Consider the following 7,943-nt stretch of genomic DNA (forward strand, 5'->3'; position numbering starts at 1 on the left):
AAGCTTGCTCAAATTCATGTCCATCAAGTCGGTGATACATCCAACCATCTCATCCTCTGTCATCCCCATCGCCTCCTGCCTTCAATCTTTCCCAGCATCAGGGTCTCTTCCAATGAGTCAGTTCTTCACATAAGGTGGCCAAAATATTGGAGTTTCAGCTTCAGCATCAGTCCTTCCAATGAATATTCAGGACTGATTTCCTTTAGGATGGACTGGTTGGATCTCCTTGCAGTCCAAGGGGCTCTCAAGAGTCTTCTCCAACACCACAGTTCAAAAGCATCAATTCTTTGGTGCTCAGCTTTCTTTATAGTCCAAATCTCACATCCATCCGTGACTACTGGAAAAACCATAGCTTTGACCAGATGAACCTTTGTTGGCAAAGTAATGTCTCTGCTTTTTAATATGCTGTCTAGGTTGGTCATAGCTTTTCTTTCAAGAAGCAAGCATCTTTTAATTTCATGGCTGCAGTCACCATCTACAGTGATTTTGGAGCCTCCAAATATAAAGTCTCTCACTGTTTCCATTGTTTATTCATCTATTTGTCATGAAGTGATGGGACGAGATACCGTGATCTTAGTTTTCTGAATTGAGCTTTAAGCCAACTTTTTCACTCTCCTCTTTCACTTTCATCAAGAGGCTCTTTAGTTCTTTTTAACTTTCTGCCATAAGGGTGGTATCATCTGTCTATCTGAGGTTATTGATATTTCTCCCAGCAATCTTGATTCCAGGTTGTGCTTCATCCAGCCCAGCATTTTGCGTGATGTGCTCTGCATATAAGTTACATAAGCAGGGTGACAGTATACAACCTTGACGTACTCCTTTCCCTAATTGGAACCAGTCTGTTGTTCCGTGTCCAGTTCTAACTATTGCTTCTTGACCTGCATACAGATGTCTCAGGAGGCAGGTAAGGTGGTCTGGTATTCCCATCTCTTGAAGAATTTTCCACCGTTTGTTGTGATCCACACAGTCAAAGGCTTTGGCATAGTCAATACAGCAGAAGTAGATGTTTCTCTGGAACTCTCTTGCTTTTTTGATGATCCAGCAGATGTTGGCAATTTGACGTCTAGTTCTTCTGCATTTTCTAAATCCAGTGTGAACATCTGGAAATTCATGGTTCATGTACTGTTGAATTACTAAGTAGAAAGAGATAAAACTGTAAAGAATCCTGTAGTGGTCAGATTGGAGTTAAAGGCATCTATGTGGAGTTGAGGTTCTCAGTATAGGTGGATATAGGAACAAACGCAGATTTCAATGGATGTATTACATGCACACATGTATTTCTAAGCTCACTCTACTGGGATGGCCTGGGAGCCCAGGAGGGGACACCTGGATCACACTGGGCATCCCTGTCACATCAGATAGTGATGGTAACCGTTTACAACACAACATGTGTAAACCATTAGAGGTTACCAAGTGAGTACATTGAAATTTTGATGAGCAATGGAAAATTTACATAATGTCAAAATCCCCACAAAATACACACGACTTATAAGACAAAAAATGAGGTATTTTCCAATGGAGGGCCTGGTAGGCACAAGCTCAATCAAGTGAATGTTATCAGTACTGAGATAGATCAAATCATGTGCTATCTGAAAAAATACAATAGTAATAACAGCATCCTTTCCATGATGCATCTACCAAAGATGCACAAACATCAGACACCTCTGGTTGAAGGAGATTTTACAGAATAATGAGGCTCTATTAATTAAGTTAACAAGGTCATGAAAGTCAAGGCCAGAGGAGGAACTGTTCCCAGATTAAAAGAGAATAAGGAGACACAACAAGGGCATGGAGAACTTGATTCTGAATTGTATCCTTCTACTGTGAAGGACGGGCTTCCCTGGTAGCTCAGATGGTAAAGCATCTGCCTACAATGCAGAAGACCCGGGTTCGATCCCTGGGTCGGGAAGATCCCCTGGAGAAGGAAATGGCAACCCACTCCAGTACTCTTGCCTGGAAAATCCCATAGGCCGAGGAGCCTGGTAGGCTACAGTCCATGGGGTTGCAAAGAGTCAGACACGACTGAGTGACTTCACTTCACTGTGAAGGACATTATTAGGACAAATGGCAAAATTTGAACAGGGTCTGGGTAAACTCCAAGAGATGGTGAAGGACAGGGAAGCCTGGAGTACTGCAGTCCAGGGGGTCACATAGAGTTGAACATGACTTAACAACTGAACAACTGGGGATTAGGATGTCAATTTCCTGATTTTGGTGGTTATATAACTTTCCAGGATAACATTAACTATTATTTTGTGTTATATATATATGTAAAACACAATAGTTATATATATAATATTTATAATATATAAAATATTTCTATATGATGTATAAAATTTGATATAAAATATATAAATAAATAAAAATAAAAATATTTATATGTTTTACTATATTTAATATCTATTTATATGTAATATATATTTATAAATACATATATATATATATATATTGCAGGAAACACATATGAAAGTATTTGGGGATTGGCGGATGATAGGATGGTAACCCACTCCAGTATTCCTGCCTGGAGAATCCCATGGACAGAGAAGCCTGGCAGGTTATTGTCCATAGGGCGGCAAAAGTTGGACATGACTGAAGTGACTGAGCATACAAATACGCACACAGGCATCATGTTGGCAACTTATCTTAAATGTTTCTGGAAAAATCATACTGTATTTTCAACTTCTCTGTAAGTTTAAGATAGTTTCAAAAAAGAATATTCTCAAAAAAAAATTTTTTTTCTGGCCACATCTTGGAACTAGATGTCCCAAGAAAACCCTTCTAGGACTGGGTACTTAAAATGCTGAATTTGAAACCAAAGAAACAGCTTCTTAAAAGTGTGAAGTAAAAGAGAAAAACGCTCAGTGACCAGAAATGCAGGAAGCATGTGTCCCCAGAAGTGAGTGAGCCCTGGATACTTCTAGTTTTTCCCAGATCACACAGGGCCTGGAGGCTGAGCTATATTCCCTCAGGGGCAGGAAAGAAAACAGAGATAGCTCAGTACCCAAGAAAGGAGAGAGGTCTGGTGAGAAACCTGAACTTGTTATGGGTGAAAGACACGTTCCCAGTAGAAGGAGACTTACCTGTCTCACCCGTCTTGGTGAATGAGGGGCAGTAGTTTAAAAAATGTTCTGAGAATTTTCAGTCGTAAACGTGCTCTCCATGAAGTTGGGGCTGGAATTCACAGCACCTGTGTGGTCTGAACCATACCCCAGCCCCCTCCAGGTGCGCACTGAATTTAGAGTGACCCTGGTTAAGTAGTATGTAGTTAGCCAGGTTTTCTAAGGGCTTCCCTGGTGGCTCAGATGGTAAAGAATCTGCCCGCAAGGCAGGAAACCTGGGTTCGATCCCTGAGTTGGGAAGATCCACTGGAGGAGGACGTGGCAGCCCACTCCAGTATTCTTGCCTGAAGAATTCCAGGGACAGAGGAGCCTGGCTGGCTCTAGCCCACAGGGTCACAAAGAGTTGAAGATGACTGAGACTAACACACACACCAGGTTTTCTAAAATGCAATACATTGATATGAATATAAAGCTAATAATACTGTATCAGTGTTAGTTCATTAGTTGTAAAAGAAAAAATGTACCATACTAATGTGTTAATAAGGGAAAGGGGGTGTGGATACACTGAAACTCTCTGTGCTATCTTCACAGTAATTGTGTAAATGTAAAACTACTAAAATTTTAAAAGAAGTTATTTTAACAAAGAAACAAAAAATAAAATACAGATTCCTCTGGAGGGAGGATTTCAAGTGCCGAGGCTTTGTTTGGGAAGTGCAAACCCAGGGCAGCTGGAATGAGGGAGAGGGAACCCAGAGAGAGGAGGTGGGGGGCAGGGGCGTGAGGTCCTCCTGCCCTGGCCATCCTCAGTGATGAAGGCTGTGGAGCAGGTGCTCAGAAATGAGGATGTGCAGAGAGACTGCCTCAGGGCAGTGAGTGGGGCGAGGGGAGGAAGGGAGGAGCAAAGATTTACCCACCTGGTGCCTTCTCTCTCCTACTTCCTACTGGTCAATGTTCGCTGGGAAGGCCACTCCACGCACTTCCGGGTTGAGTCCCCTGACCCCTCAGCAGGGTTCAGGATGGAGGTCTATGCTCTACACGGGATATTTCATTTGGGTCCAGAAGTGGTGGGAGAAGCAGACACTTCCTGTATGACTGATGGTCTGGGTCAGGTGACAGTGAGGAAGGGGAGGTCCAGGCACACGCAGGACAAGTTCCTGTCAACTCCCAGGTGTGGCAACACGGGCAGGTCCAGGCACACACTGGACAAGGTTCCGTCAACTCTTGCCTTCAAGACTTGAGTCTGGTGACTAACCCCTCTCTGAACTTTGAGAACAGGCAACATCTGGTTTTGATTTGTCTTGCCATCTCTGCTGAGCCCCACACTCATAATTCTGGCTGCCCAGTAAATGTTTTTTTTTTTTTTTTTTTTACATGTTTCGTGGTAACTGTAGATGAAACATGAAAATCATTGTCTCTTATTTTCAAACTCTTTTTCTTCCTGGCTTCCCTGTTGGTCTCTGACCTGGCTTGAAGCCTCAACTTTCAATCCTCTACCATTATCCCTTTAATTATTTGTTTGTCTTCAATGGTTACAGTTATTTTCCATTCCCAGGGCTGTTGTTCTGGCCACCTCAGTTCTGAAGACTCTAATCGACTCTTAATTGGTCTCCTTGGCTCTATTTTCTCCCTCTCTGATCCATCCTACTATTGTTGGCAGACTGTTTTCCTAAAAATATCCCTTTAATCATGTCACATGGCTGCACCCAAACCTTCGCTGATTCCCCAGTGACTGGAGTGAAGCCCATTGCTCTATTCCTGTGTTCACTGCCCTTCGTTCTAGGGCCCCATCTACCTTTCCAGTCTTCTGTATATTCACAAATTTCTCAGACCTCATCTTCAGGCAAACTCAGTGCTACGACTTATAAGCTTAGGACATGGAAAGACGACTTCATGGTAAATTTTATTTGATTACCATTTTGAACTGTTCTCATTTAGTGGTCAGCTTTTTATCATTATTATTTTTAGTGGTCAACGTTTTTTGCTTTTGTTTCACATTGCTCTGCACACATTCAGTATGGTTATCTTAACAGCCGTGGATCCCTATGGTGCGCACAGAAATCATCTGGGGACTTTAAAGAATACCCATGCTTGGATCCCACTCCCAGAGACTCTGAATTACCTGGTCTGGGCATCAGGATTTTAAAAGGCCTCAGGTGACCCTCATGTGCTACCTAGACTGAGAACCTGTGGCTTCCTGTGAAGGCTGCTCTGCTCCAAACTTTGCCGGTGTTGTAGGATAAACCACAACAAATAACAGCAACAGCATAAAACTAGTTGATGGCATACTTGTTGGCCACTGTGCACTGCAGTCTAGGGAATGACCAGGTATTGGGCTAACCTGGCTTTGATATGGTCCTGGGAATCTTATCAATAATTGCCTTCATTAACACTCAATGTGAAGAAAAAAAAAATCTAGGCTTCTAGAAGCATTCTTTGAGGGGGTGGATTTATACTCTAATTTGGATGCTGGATTTTTCCGTCTCCATAGGAGGTCTCTAACAAAGACACAAACAGGCTCTCACATTACCGTCATGGGCAAATGAATCATTTTCTAATTGCAGTTTATCAACAGAATAGCTACAAGTGTGTCAGAAAAGCTAGGAAAAAAGCTACAGGCAGACAAAAGGTTCTGATCTTTTATGTTTATTTTTAGATAAACGAGAAGCCTATTTTGTGCTTGAAACCAACTTGGTGCCTGAAATATTTTAGGCACTCACATACTTTTCTATGTGTCAGATTATGCCAGACTATAATATTCCCTAAATGATATGTTTAAAATGAAAGAACAATCCAGGGAGAAATACTACACCCTGTGTGATGAACTTCAACTTAACAATGGACATTTATATGCATGTCTAAAACCTATCAGGCTTACATGAAATTTACATGAAATCACTAGAAATTTCATTCTGATTTGTAGATTGGAAGATCAGAATTCCTCTAATAACCTTTTAGTAAAATCAGCAAGAGATGTCATTGGGAAGGTATTTTAGAACTTTCATTTGGGAATACAAAAGCGTTGTTCTTCATTGAACTATGGAGTAGTCTGAAGTTATTGGATATCTGAAGTGGTGATTTTGATAGTTCTATGCAATTTGGGAATTTTGGGATCTCAATTTTTTAATCTGTGAAGTAAGGTTACAAGAATAAGGGGTGAACCCTCTTACACTGTTGGTGGGAATGCAAACTAGTACAGCCACTATGGAGAACAGTGTGGAGATTTCTTAAAAAATTGGAAATAGAACTGCCATATGACTCAGCAATCCCACTTCTGGGCATACACACCTAGGAAACCAGATCTGAAAGAGACACATGGCGCCCCAATGTTCATCGCAGCACTGTTTATAATAGCCAGGACATGGAAGCAACCTAGATGCCCATCAGCAGACAAATGGATAAGGAAGCTGTGGTACATATACACCATGGAATATTACTCAGCCATTAAAAAGAATTCATTTGAATCTGTTCTAATGAGATAGATGAAACTGGAGCCCATTATACAGAGTGAAGTAAGCCAGAAAGATAAAGACCAATACAGTATACTAACACATATGTATGGAATTTAGAAAGATGGTAATGATAACCCTATATGCAAAACAGAAAAAGAGACACAGATGTACAGAACAGACTTTTGGACTCTGTGGGAGAAGGCGAGGGTGGGATGTTTCGAGAGAACAGCATCAAAACATGTATATTATTTAGGGTGAAACAGATCACCAGACCAGGTTGGATGCATGAGACAAGTGCTCGGGCCTGGTGCACTGGGAAGACCCAGAGGGATGGGATGGAGAGGGAGGTGGGAGGGGGGATCGGGATAGGGAATACATGTAAATCCATGACTGATTCATGTCAATGTATGACAAAAACCACTACAATATTGTAAAGTAATTAGCCTTCAAAATAAATGGAAAAAAAATAAAAAGCTTAATGGAAAAAAAAAAAGAATAAGGGATGGTATTGTAAGTCATATATTCATTGGAAGGACTGATGCTGAAGCTGAAACTCCACTATTTTGGCCACCTGATGAGAAGAACTGACTCATTGGAAAAGACCCTGATGCTGGGAAAGAGGCAGGAGGAGAAGGGGACAACAGAGGATGAAATGGTTGGATGGCATCACCTACTCGATGGACATGAGTTGAGCAAGCTTTGGGAGTTGGTGAAGGACAGGGAAGCCTGGCGTGCTGCAGTCCATGGGGTTGCAAAGTGTTGGACACGACTGAGTGACTGAACTGAACCAACTGTAAGTCACATTGTTGTCTGTGTACAAGTTATTATTACTGTCTCACATGTTCGGTTTTTGTATAAAAGTATTACTATATTCCCTAATGGCTGGAGGTCTCACTGTATTTGTGCCAATAGACTACAGATGAGGTTTATCTCTAAGTGAGAAGGTCCTTTTAGGAGGCAGGTTGGGCTGTGGCTCTTTGATGGTGCAGAGAGGACTGGCATCAGGCCAGAGTTTTTTTGTTTTTATTTTTTTTTAATGCAGTTTAGCTCTTACTGAGACATTGAACTTTGTTAACAGAAAATTGAGAATGCTTTTGTCTTCTAGTGCTGAAAACTACAGCAAAGATACAAAACTGAGGACAAAACAGCAAAGTACCCCATATCCTGAAGGTTGTTATCAAAGGGTCACCACCTCTGGGACCCTTCAGGTTTGTTCACTAAGAGGTCATGACCGCAATCCCCTGTCCCACCCCTGTCTGGATGTGGGATGGAGGGTGTCCCTAGGGCCCAGGTAAGAGGTTCCCCCTTCCCCATGGGAGGTTCTTTCTTCTCCAAGAAGCCAAAGGAAGGGCTCTCAAGGGGCATCAGTCACAGGAGTCAGAGGCATCTGTATTTTCTCCCTGATGGATCAGTGCTGAGCTCCAGAAGCTGCAGG

General features: G+C 42.0%; 1 non-coding gene across 1 annotated transcript; it reads left to right on the forward strand.

The window, feature by feature from the left end:
* Nucleotides 1–1,837: 1,837 nt before the first annotated feature.
* On the forward strand, nt 1,838–1,909 carry TRNAC-ACA. The gene has a single exon. It is a non-coding gene; the product is annotated as a tRNA-Cys (tRNA).
* The last annotated feature ends 6,034 nt before the right edge of the window (nt 1,910–7,943 follow it).

Source organism: Cervus elaphus, chromosome 18 (assembly GCF_910594005.1).
Source record: "Cervus elaphus chromosome 18, mCerEla1.1, whole genome shotgun sequence".
In the NCBI taxonomy this organism is placed as follows: domain Eukaryota; kingdom Metazoa; phylum Chordata; class Mammalia; order Artiodactyla; family Cervidae; genus Cervus; species Cervus elaphus.